This window comes from Pituophis catenifer, unplaced genomic scaffold (genome assembly GCF_029215685.1).
Source record: "Pituophis catenifer annectens isolate HBS135680 unplaced genomic scaffold, rPitCat1.0.hap2 SCAF_1, whole genome shotgun sequence".
NCBI lineage: Eukaryota > Metazoa > Chordata > Lepidosauria > Squamata > Colubridae > Pituophis > Pituophis catenifer.
Window position 1 is genome coordinate 202,198,430 of NW_027256881.1, and position 12,403 is coordinate 202,210,832.

General features: G+C 37.5%; 1 protein-coding gene across 1 annotated transcript in view; it reads left to right on the forward strand.

Moving 5' to 3' along the window:
• The window catches only part of KCNH7 (potassium voltage-gated channel subfamily H member 7), a 345,986-nt gene that overhangs the window by 260,995 nt on the left and 72,588 nt on the right, over positions 1-12,403 (forward strand). The gene's annotated exons all lie outside the window — the stretch shown is intronic.

The following is a 12,403-nucleotide window of genomic DNA, read 5'->3' on the forward strand; positions in this document are numbered from 1 at the left end:
GTTGTGCAGTATCTTCTGTAAGAATCTATGAATCAGTCTTAATTTACTCTATCTTAGCTTTGTAAAGGTAAAGGTTCCCCTCGCATATATATGCTAGTCGTTCCTGACTCTAGGGGGTGGTGCTCAACTCCGTTTCAAAGCCAAAAGCCAGCGCTGTCTGAAGACATCTCTGTGGTCATGTGGCCAGCATGACTAAATGCCAAAGGTGCATGGAACGCTGTTACCTTCCCACCAAAGGTGGTCCCTATTTTTCTACTTACATTTTTTACATGCTTTTGAACTGCTAGGTTGGCAGAAGCTGGGACAAGTAATGGGAGCTCACCCCGTTACATGGCACTAGGGATTCGAACCGCTGAACTGCCGACCTTTCGATCTACAAGCTCAGCGTCTTAGCTACTGCGTCCCATTATCTTAGCTTTTTAGGAATATGCTAATTATTATATTCTATAATAACTATTTAAAATTGATTTAAAAAGAGACTGGAAAATCATATTCCTAACATTCACTATTTTCCTTAATATACACAGTTTACTACCCAATACCCCTAAACGTAGTTTTTTAAAAAAACTGAAGTGCTCCTAATATATACTTTTTCTAAAAAGTCAACTACCCTAATATCTCCTTTTTTAAACACTACTTTTCCAAATGTATGCTCCATCTTGAAGCAGTTTTCCCACTAAAATCTTCTCTCAAGGTCTTCACTGCTGCCCATCTGTGATTCAGCAAAGTTCATTTTTGGTGGAAGATCCCACTTTGTTCCCACCAAAATCTGAGACAGGTTCCCTTTAAGTCTTTATTTAATAATAAGAAACCAAATCAGAGATCCCACATAATAATTTTAGGATACAGATTGCTCTGTGTGATAAGTCAGCCTCAAAGAACACAAATGCATTTTTTTTATTTAAAAAAAAAGTAATACAGAGTGGAATATTAAAATTGATGATTAGCGTTAGTCAACATGGAAAATAATGTTGAACGAAGTATGACCCAGATGTAGACATAGCCTGACCCACTTTTTACCTACAAGGAACAGTTTCTAGTACATATTAAGTATAGAGCCATATATTTTGGAAGATTTAGAGCCACTTATAGAACAGGATGGCTAAGAAATATCAGTAATTAGTAATAAATATCAACTTGATTGTGCATAGCTCAGCAAGAACTTTTGTTTCCTACTAATTTAGCACCTGGCTGCTTTTGTGGGCTCAGAGACTAAAATAGGTTTAGACTGAATTAGTACTTGGATTGGCGACAGCTAAGGGAATACTCTGACTGTCTATAGGTTACGCTGAGAATGAAAAAATACATCAGGTGTCAAGCTTGACCTGAGAGCATATTTATATAACAATTTAGCAATATTAAATAACCTATACCAGGTAGAAAGGAAAGGACTACATTTTTTCATTCCTTCTCTGGATCCCTTCCTGACATGTTCATGTAAGATCATGTTTTTAACAGACATGGCACTTAAATGATGTGCGCTACTGAAAATTATTGCAGTAATTGGAAGGGGGAATTTTTGAAGTTGGATCTCCCTTTTTTACCCTTGGATTAGATAATCAAAACTTCCTATGGCTCTTAGGATACTTTCCAGCAATCATAAAAACCCAGCTTTACACCAATACAAACATTTGTTGTTGTTAGTTGCGAAGTCGTGTCCAACCCATTGTGACCCCATGGACAACTTTGCTCCAGGTCTTCCTGTCCTCTACCATCTTCTGGAGTCCATTTAAGCTCACTCCTACTGCTTCAGTGACTCCATCCAGCCACCTCATTCTCTGTCATCTCCATCTTCTTTTGCCCTCAATCTTTCCCAGCATTAGGTTCCTCTTCAGTGAATCCTTCCTTCTCATTAGGTGACCAAAATATTTGACTTTCATCTTCAGGATCTGGCCTTCTAAAGAGCAGTCAGAGTTGATCTCCTCTAGGACTGACCGGTTTGATTGCCTTGCAGTCCAAGGGATTCGCAGAAGTCTTCTCCAGCACTATAGTTCAAAGGCCTCGATTCTTTGGCGCTCAGCTTTCCTTATGGTCCAACTTTCACAGCCATACTTTGCAACTGGGAAAACCATAGCCTTGACTATCCGCACTTTTGTTGGCAGGGTGATGTCTCTGCTTTTTAGTATGCTGTCTAAATTTGCCATAACTTTCTTCCCCAGGAGCAAGCGTCTTTTAATTTTTTGGCTGCAGTCCCCATCTGTGGTGATCTTGGAGCCCAGGAAAATAAAATCTGTCACTACCTCTATTCCTTCCCCATCTATTTGCCAGGCATTAAGAAGGATACAAACATGCAAAACAATAAAAATCAGCTAATTAAAATAGATGATGGCGGAAAGGAAAGCTGACTGGATATAAGCAAAAGCTTAACAGTTAAAAAATAAGCTTTGTAAGTAAAAAAGAAATTGGTTAGACTACATTTCTTTTTTAAAACATTAAAATGCATTTGTCCAAATGCAAATGCTTCAAAAATAAGTTCTGCAATCAGACTAGTGCATTATCGTCTCCTAATATATGCTGCCCTTCAATCTAACAGCCATCAGTATAAATCAAAGTAACATCTTTATTTTGGAAATTGAAAGTTGAATAGTATTCACACTCCTGAAAGCTTCAGTAATCAGAAGTGAGGAGAAGATATATAGAAAGAACTGGGGTAGCCCTGATCAATCTCCTCCAAGCAATCATTTTCGGCCAACGGACTCCTGACTAAATCCTTCCTAATACAGACATGCAGAAGCACGTTCTGGCCTCAGAGAAAGCATGTTCAAAAAGGGACCCACATAACATGCACTTGTTTTACATATAACTTTAGTGAGTTGGCCAGTGCATGTATTGCCATCTATTGGTAATCCTCGATTTATGACCACAATTGAGCCCAAAATTTCCATTGCTAAGCAAGATGTTATTAAGTGAGTTTTGCCTCTTCTTATGACCTTTCTTGTCACAGTTGTTAAGTGAATCACTGCTGTTGTTAAGTTAGTAATGCAATTGTTAAGTGAATGTGGCTTCCCCATTGATTTTGCTGGTCAGAAGGTCGCAAAAGGTAACCACATGATCCCAGGACATTGCAACCATCATAATTATGAGTCAACTGCCAGTCATCCAAATTTTGATCATGTGACCATGGGGATGCTGCAACGGTCGTAAGGGTGAAAAACAGTCATACATTTTTCAGTGCCATTTGTAACTTTGAATGGTTGCAAGTCGGGGACTATCCATAAGAGGCAAAAATATGCAGGCAGATTCTTAATAAGCTCTTGGGGCACTAGATATCCACCGGGAACTCGTGCATGGACTTTGTCTAGCTAAGAGGGATTCTTGCTTTTTGAATTAGTTCTTTAACCAACTGACTAACCTACTTTATTTTTTCATTTGTTTGTTTAAATATCGCAAAATCTTGGGGATCCTTGTGACTTAATATAAAAACATTTAAAAACAGAAATGCAACTATACCCGCATGAAAGTTCCAACATACCTTAAGCTGAAATAAATAACAATTTGTACATGCAAATTGCAGTCAATAATGGGGTGCAGGCAAATGACAAGGAGTCTATCTGGAGAGTTGGGAGTCAGTGTGGAGTCCCTGTTGCACTGATCAGCTGTTTGGCAGTGAGCAGCCTGGCACAGCAGCAACAGAAGCAACAGAAGAAGGGGATGTTAATAAAATATCTGCTTCAAGTACTGAATATAGTAGGTATGCTATTGCATGTATATACTATATCTAGAGATCTTTTAAATGAAGCATTGATTAGAAATAAAGACAATTGTAATAATCCCTGCGCACACATAAATACAATTAAGTTCTCTGAAAGTTGCACCAGGTTCTTCTGAATTGTAATATTTATATAACCTAATATTTAGGCCAGTGGGTTATTGTATAGGTACAATTCAAAAATATAAAATCTATTTTATGCATAACATCATTTTTTACTTTAAAAATGTGATAGACACAATATTTCAATTCTGATAAAAGAAGAATTGCTTAAATTAAATGGCCCTGCAGTAAAAAAAAAGATTTTCATTTGGTCCCCAAAAAACATAAGTCACTGACTTTTCGTGAGGAACCCTTGCATGAAAGGAGCAGCAGAGAAGGATGTCCACCTTAGCCATGAAAGCCATCTGGGTGACTTTGGGACAGTCACTCTCTCTTAGCTCAATCCACTGCACGGGTTTGGTGTTCAGGGAAAATAGAAAGAGGAAGGGTTGTTGGAGATATTCTCCACCTTGAGTTATTTATAAAAATAATAAAGTCAGGATGAATGGATATTTATTGGTCACTCATGCCCTTGTCACCTCCCGTCTGGACTATTGTAACGCTCTCTACATGGGGCTCCCCTTGAGGAGCACTTGGAGGCTCCAACTGGCGCAGAGTGCGGCCGCGCGGGTGGTGATGGGAGCGACGTGGCGCTCCCATGTAACGCCTCTCCTGCGCGAGCTGCACTGGCTCCCGGTGGTCTTCCGAGTGCGCTTCAAGGTCTTGGTTATCACCTTCAGAGCGCTCCATGGCTTAGGACCTGGCTATTTACGGGACCGCCTGCTGCCACCAATAGCCTCCCACCGACCAGTACGCTCCCATAGAGAGGGGCTCCTCCGGGTGTCGTCGGCCAAACAATGTCGACTGGCGGCCCCTAGGGGGAGAGCCTTCTCTGTGGGGGCACCTATGATCTGGAATGAGCTCCCCCCGGAGATACGGAGGATTCCGGATCTGCGTACCTTCCGTCGCACGCTTAAGACGTTTTTATTCCATCAAGCTGGCCTGACCTAAACTTTTCCTCTTTTTAAATGGAATTTTAAATTTGGTTTTAATTTATTGGGGTTTTAAAATGTCTCAGCCAAATTTATTTAATTAGTTTTATCTCTATTTTAAATTTTGTATCTATATGTTTTATTTTATGGCTGTTCACCGCCCTGAGTCCTTCGGGAGTAGGGCGGTATACAAATTTAATTAAATAAAAAAAAAATTAAAAAAATATATATATAATTTTTTTTTTATCACTATTGTGTAAGATGGAAACATGAATGGGGTTTCCAAGGATGAACATAGGAAAATATTCAAATATCCCAAATCGGTAATCACTTTTAAACTAACTAGATTTAGAAATTCAGGAAAAATAAGATTAAGCTATGTGACTCACAAAGACGATTTTTATTTCTCCATGACAAGTGTGAAAGAATCCCTGGGGATAGGCGAAATTTCATTATACACAATACAAAGCTTTCAAAGAGTGTGCACTATTTGTTAGCATAAAATGAATTCAAAACTCAGAGTTACAGACCATTTCTTGTGCTGTTATTTATTCGGTTAGGAGCATTATAAAGAAACTTTTAATAAGCTTAATTACATTGGGGTCAAAATGAAAGGTCTACAGTTTGTTATGTTAGGCATTTATCTTCCAAAGAAAGGGGAGAAATCTGTTTCTCCCACACCCAACTTTGCTGAAAAAGGAGAAAACAGAACGATGTAATTAAAGAGGACATGACTTTATTAAGTAAGAAAGGATCTGCAAAAATTGGGTCCAAATTAATTTAGATGTACTTGGATTATTAGCAAGTCACTGATTTCTGTCACACATTCAAAACAAAATTGCTTTCCTCCCATCAGGAGTAGCTTTGCTATAGACCTGGATTCTAGATCCCTGGGGAAGATGCAGAGTGGTATTCAGCTGGTTCAGACCAGTTCAGACAAACCGGTAGCACAAATCACGGATGGGCCTGCGCATCTGCTCCAGCTCTATGCCGTCCTATTTAGGAATGTTTTTGAGATATGCTTTTGAGGTATGCACGGAAGGCGCACACACGAGCAAAGCACATGCACAGAAGGCTGGGCGCATGCGCAGAGGTGGGCACTCACATTTTCGGTGCTGGGCAAACCGGTACATAAATTATATGAATCCCACCTCTTACATTTGGCAGAGACTTTGTGGAAGACAGAATTCTCAGTGTCCCAAGTTTCAATAAGCAGAATTTTAATCCAATTTTATTTACATATTACCAGTGCTTTATAGCCATTCTCCTTGCAAGTGCACAAATAGTTTTCAGATGAAGCTCCTTCCTTTCAGAGGAAGTGCCTTTTCAAAAGGCCTCCCTGCCCAGTCTTGATGTAAAGATTAAGACCTATAAGAAGGGGAAAGTTGCCCATAGGCAAGAAGGTAAGCAGGCAGACAGCGAAAGGGAGATGTATTTAGAATAACAGAGTTGGAAGGGACTTTGGAGGTCTTCTAGTCCAACCCCCTGCTTAGGCAGGAAACCCTACACCACTTCAGATAAATGGTTATCCAGTCTCTTCTTAAAAACGTCCAGTGTTGGAACATTCACAACTTCTGGAGGCAAGTTGTTCCACTGATTAATTGTTCTAACTGTCAGGAAATTTCTCCTTAGTTCTAAGTTGCTTCTCTCCTTGATTAGTTTCCACCCATTGCTTCTTGTTCTACTCTCAGGCGCTTTGGGGAATAGCTTGACTCCCTCTTCTTTGTAGCAGCCCCTGAGATATTTTATTTCTGGTTTTTTAAAATATAACTTTATTCAGTTTTTACAGAACATACGGATAAAAACTAGCAAATATAAATGGTCAGAATAAATAGAGGAAAAGAATAAAAAGGAAAGTATGGGATACTGCTGGACACAAAAACTATAGGGAAAAAAGTATAAAAAGAAAGTGACTTCCAACTTCTTTTACAAAAGATAAAAACTTAAATTCAACCTCTGGTTTAAGATGATATTATATAGTACTTAGTAGTAAAATCGTAGTAAGCCTGTTGCAGAAAGGGTCAGGATAAGAGTCGATACAGCCACACCCAGAACCAATAGCTTTTTCTAATAATATATACAAGTGAAAATATTTACAAAATTGGTACGCATTTCCAAATAGGTACAGAATTATGTAAGAAATATATCACTATATCAAGAAATGTATCAAGTCTGCTTATTTTTTTTCTCTCTCTCTCAACTCTCTTTCTCTCAGCTTTACTTGTAATTTATAATGGTGTCTTCTCCCTCATCTCAATTACTGATAGAAGGAACCCTTTATATGTATATGAATATATACATATATGATGTATATGAATTATATACATCAGTGTCCTTCTGTCCCATGACAAAGTCCTTTTAGAAGAATCATGCAATTTCATTCAGTCAGAAACTTGTAGTGGATTTCTTAGAAGGAATGACATAGCAGTGAACAAATACTGGGTGTTTACAGCTTTTGCAAATATTACCTTCTTATTTACCTTTGTGAAGGATGCCTCCTAATGTATTCATGTATCTGGTCTAGGCCAGTCCTTCTCAAACTTTTTCCTTCCTTACTCAAAACCACTTATCAGAAAATCTAATCAAAGTTCAAGGAGTGGACGTTAAGTCCCTTATTTTAGAACTGTCCTAATTTCAAACAGTCACTGACTCAAATGGTTTTTTAACTTGAGGACTACCTATAGTATAAAAACGACATTACTGAATTATCTTTATGTCGTGTCAACAAATTACTATTGGCAATTTCACCCATTTTTGTCTTATATGAATATTTTGGGGATTTTTTCAATATATTTTAGCACACGAGGCTGTCTTTAAGTCAATTTAAATGCCTCTGTTGTAATTGGTAATGGGTACATGTGTCCTCCTTACCCAAAATAAAGACACTTTTACCCAATTTTGGATAATTTTCTCAGGTTTGGGAAGCCCTGGTCTAAAGGATAAAAACCTAAATGAAACATAGCAACATTTTTCAACATAGACAGCTGACTTCACTTCCCATTTCTTAATTTGTGACACTGCCCTGATGTAGCAGCGGTACAATAAATTGCTGCTGTGGTCTAGCATCTTGCATTGTTGCAGGGAGAAAGTTACAAGACTGATATAAATAGAATAAGTTATGTTCCAGTTACTTTAAAAGAAGGGAACACTTATTTCCAAATTACTGCTCCTATGATCTATGCATAAAACATGCAGTGCTTTAATAAAACATTCTAATTGCATTTAGGGGGATGAAATGGCTTGTCCCATTAAAACTGCACATGTTTTCAGCTGTTAAACTTTATGCATTATATATGCCATCTTGAAAATAGAAGGGATAGTCGTGGGAGGCTACACACATGCAGAACCCTTTTGAACAGTAATTGTATTAAAAAATTACAACTATAAAGATAAAAACTAGTGCAAAAGAAAACAAGAAAAAGAAAAATAGAAGGTGGAAAAAAGAAAAAATAGAAAAGAAATATTGGAATATAGTAAAGAAAAGCAAAAGAAATATATAAATAAATGACATTCTCTTTCATTACAACAAGAATAAACAATTTTAGTAACTTATCATCTTCTCTTAAAATACAACAAATAGTCTCGTCTTCTCCTATCCCATCTTTTATTTATAAAGAAATTCATAAAGCTTTGTCATTTCAGTTTTAATTTCAGGAAAAATCCATTAAGGGTTACCAAAGTTAGATATTTTAAGCTTTATCAAATAAACCAAATTTATACCTTCCTTTTGTTTTTAACAGTCTTGATCTCGCCCCTTCAAATAATGTAATAGAACTTGATTTCCCCCCCCCCATTTTTTCTTTCTCCCTCCACACAAAATTCTTCAAAGCTTTAACAAGCCTCTTTTGCACTTTAAATCCCATATAGGAAAATTATCCAGGTCACTGTCTTGGTTTATCACTTGTATATCCTTTTTAATTATTAAGAATTTAATTTTTAAGTAATTTAGGTAAAGTAATTTAATAAGTTTAATTATTAAACCTGTTGTTTTTAAATCCACTTTCAGATCAGCCTCAATCTTGTAAGATAAAACACATTCCTCTTCTGTAACATCTTTTAGACACAATCTATCTGTAAAGCCAGAACACTCTTAAATTTTACTACTGGGACTATTGTTCAAATACATCCTTTGATACATCCAATGTATCATGAATATAAATGAATACTTTGCTTCATTTTGTATTAGTAAGTCAAATTTACATGTTGTTCTCCTTTAAAGTAATCTTTCATTCTTTCTGGTTCCCTCTAGTGTTCAACTTTCAATGTCTCAAACTATCGTGCTTTTTTTTTTTTCAAAATAATTAAAAACAAAAGCATTTTCTCATGGGAAGGCTTCTTAAAATAAATTCTAAAATCTTATTTCAAATCCATCTGGACCCTTTGTCAATTTGTAACTTTCTAAAAACAAAGTTCTAATCACTTGTTTTCTGCTTTTTTTTTTTAAATTAAGTCAAACCTGTATTTAAAACTCTTTTCACTAAAGGAAATTGAAGGAAATTCAGCTATCAGATTTGTTGGTCCAAGATACCTAACAACAACAACAAACTATTTAACAGGCAATTTCCAAGAGTGGTTTAAAAAGAAAATATGTGGATCCAGTGTCCAATGGTTTGAGAAAGATGGCTTTTTCCTGGTCTCCCAGAACTCTAAACCCACTGGATGTGATCTCCTCGCAAGGAGCAACTGTCTGGAGCAATTGTGGGTGATCTCAATTCCTCTCCTTGTTTGGGGAGGAATAATAAAATGCTGGTCATCTTTCTTCCCAATAAGTAATTGCACAGTTGCAAGAGACCTAGGGATTATTCTCCCCACCCTGTAAATTCTGGGGCCTTGTTTGTTTCCAAGAGAAGGCAAACAGTCTTGTACGACCAGTAGAATACAATAAATTAGTCAACTTGAACCCGTCAAATATAAATCTGATTGTTTGCACTAAGACGGGACTAGAACTCACAATCTCCTGGTTTCTAGTCTGATGCCACTACCACTACACCAAACTTACTCTCCATTCAATTCTAATTCCCCATTCAATTCCATTGGTCTTGACTTCAAGGTCTTGAAGCTTTTAAGAAAAAGACTGTCACTCAGTTATAGAGAAATACCTTGGCAAGTAAATAAAGTGAGGGGCACTCCCCACATAAACCACTCAAGAGAAAGGCAGGATATGCATTTGTAGTAGTAGTAGTAGTAGTAGTAGTAGTAGTAGTAGTAGTAGTAGTAATGCAGAAATTTCCAATTCAATCTCTGGCAATGACTGGAAAGACCTGTGATAGACAAACCCTCCAATCATTACAGACATTATTCAGCCAAATGTCTGGCTCAGAATAAGGGAGCTTCAGATATGCTTATTCCTAAGTATAGGAATATTTAGGAATACTTCCTAAGAATTCTACTTTAAATGCTTCTTGCATAAAGCCCCAAATCTTGGGTTTCATTTAGAAATTAAATCCAATTCAATTGTTCTTCGGAAAGAGGCAATTTAAATCCAAGCATAAAGTATGTGCTTCAGATTTACAGCTATTTACTCTGTACCAAATGTACTATTTACTATATGCTATTTATTTTGACACATTTTCACCAGTGAAAAGGGCAGTTATTTTATTGCAGCTATTATAGCGTAAACAATAGATTATAATGGGACAGTTACTATGGTTAATTCTCTGGACTGTCTTGAGCATTTTCTACAGCCTACACAATGGCTGTAGATAATGCTCAAGGCACCAGAGATTCTCCCAAAGTTTATATGTACCTTATGAAGCACTTATTGTGTAATTGTGCTTCCTAGTTTAGTAGTTTCCTTCATCCCAAGGATCATTTGGCAACTGATTTTTAAAGAGAGTGAGTGAGTGGGCGGGCTGGTTGATTGGTTAGTTAGTTAGTTAGTTGGTTAGTTTAGTTTAGTTTAGTTTAGTTTAGTTTAGTTAGTTAGTTAGTTAGTTAGTTAGTTAGTTAGTTAGTTAGTTTATCGAACTTATGTAGCTGCCCATAAAGGTACTCCTCGACTTATAATTACAATTGAGCCCAAAATCTCTGTAGCTAAGCAAGACAGTTGATAAGTCAGTTGCATCTCATTTTACACAGTTGTTAAGCAAATCACTGCAGTTGTTATGTGAATCAGGCGGTCATTAAGCAAATCCGGCTTACCTCATTGACTTTGCTTATCGGAAGGCAGCTGGAAAGGTTACAATTGGTGATCACATGACCCCAGGCACTGGAACCGTCATAACTACATAAAGCCTGAATTTTGATCATGTGACTCTGGGGATGCTGCAATGGTCTTAAGTCTGAAAGACGGTCATAAGTCAGTTTTCAGCGCCATTGTAACTTCAAACTGTCGTTAAAAATGGTTGTAAGTCGAGGGCTATCTGTATTCTGAACTATAATCCTGGATGGCTCTCAAAACAATTAAAACCACAAAAAAACAGCCACAATCAAAGCATTAAGCAACATTCTCTCCTATGTCAGTCTCATCCTACCCCAATGCTAGCTCTTGAAGGCCTTCCAGAAAGCAGGGAAACTGGGTTTCTGCCGGATCTCTGAAAAAGGGTGTTCTACAGAGCAGAGAAACTTATGGAGAAAGCACCCTTCCTAGATCCAAGTAGGAAAAATAGCAATAGCCATAGCACTTAGACTTATATACCGCTTTACAGTGCTTTACAACCCTCCCTAAGCAGTTTACAGAGTCAGCATGTTGCCCCCAACAATCTGGCTCCTCATTTTACCGACCTTGGATGGATGGAAGGCTGAGTCAACCTTTATTTATTTGTTTGTTTGCTTGTTTGTTTGTTTCTCAACAAGTACAAGGAAACAAGTAACAGTATAGAGATAGATATGGACACATGAAAAAAAATTGACACAAATAAAAGAATATAAATAAGCAAAACATAGCCATAAACACATAAAATAGTACATATAAATGGGAACATTAGGACAGGGATGGTAGGCACGCTGCTGCGCTTATGCATGCCCCCTTAGGGACCACTTAAGAAATGTGAAAGGTCCACAGTAGGCAGTTTAAGGTAAAGGCAGCCTGGTAGTACAGTGGACTAAAGCACTGTTATTAACATCTGCTGCTTGCAATTACTGCAAGGTCAAATCTCACCAGGCTCAAGGTTGACTCAGCCTTCCATCCTTTCAAAGGTAGGTGAAATGAGGACCCAGATTGTGCGGGCAATAAGCTGACTTTGTATAAATATACAAAAGTATGAAGGCTATTGCTTAACGCACTGTAAGCCGCCCTGAGTCTCCGGAGAAGGGTGGCATATAAATTAAAGCAAAAAAAAAAACGGTATGGGGGTTAGAGAGACTAACAACAGGATCAGGTAGTGTTCCAGACATTTACTACTCTAGTGCAGAAGTCGTATTTCCTACAATCAAGATTAGAGCGGATTACATTGAGTTTGAATCTATTCATAGCCCTTGTGTTATTACGGTTGAAGTTAAAGTACTCATTAACAGGTAGGACGTCATGATAAATAATCTTGTGTACTAAGCTTAGGTCGGAACGTAGACAGCGTAGTTCAAGGCTATCCAGGCCTAAAATTTCAAGCCTGGTGGTATAAGGAATTTTATTTCGAGCAGAGGATTTGAGCACTCTTCTAGTAAAATATCTCTGGATATTTTACGGATACCTTGAGCCTGGTGAGATTTGAACTGCCAAATT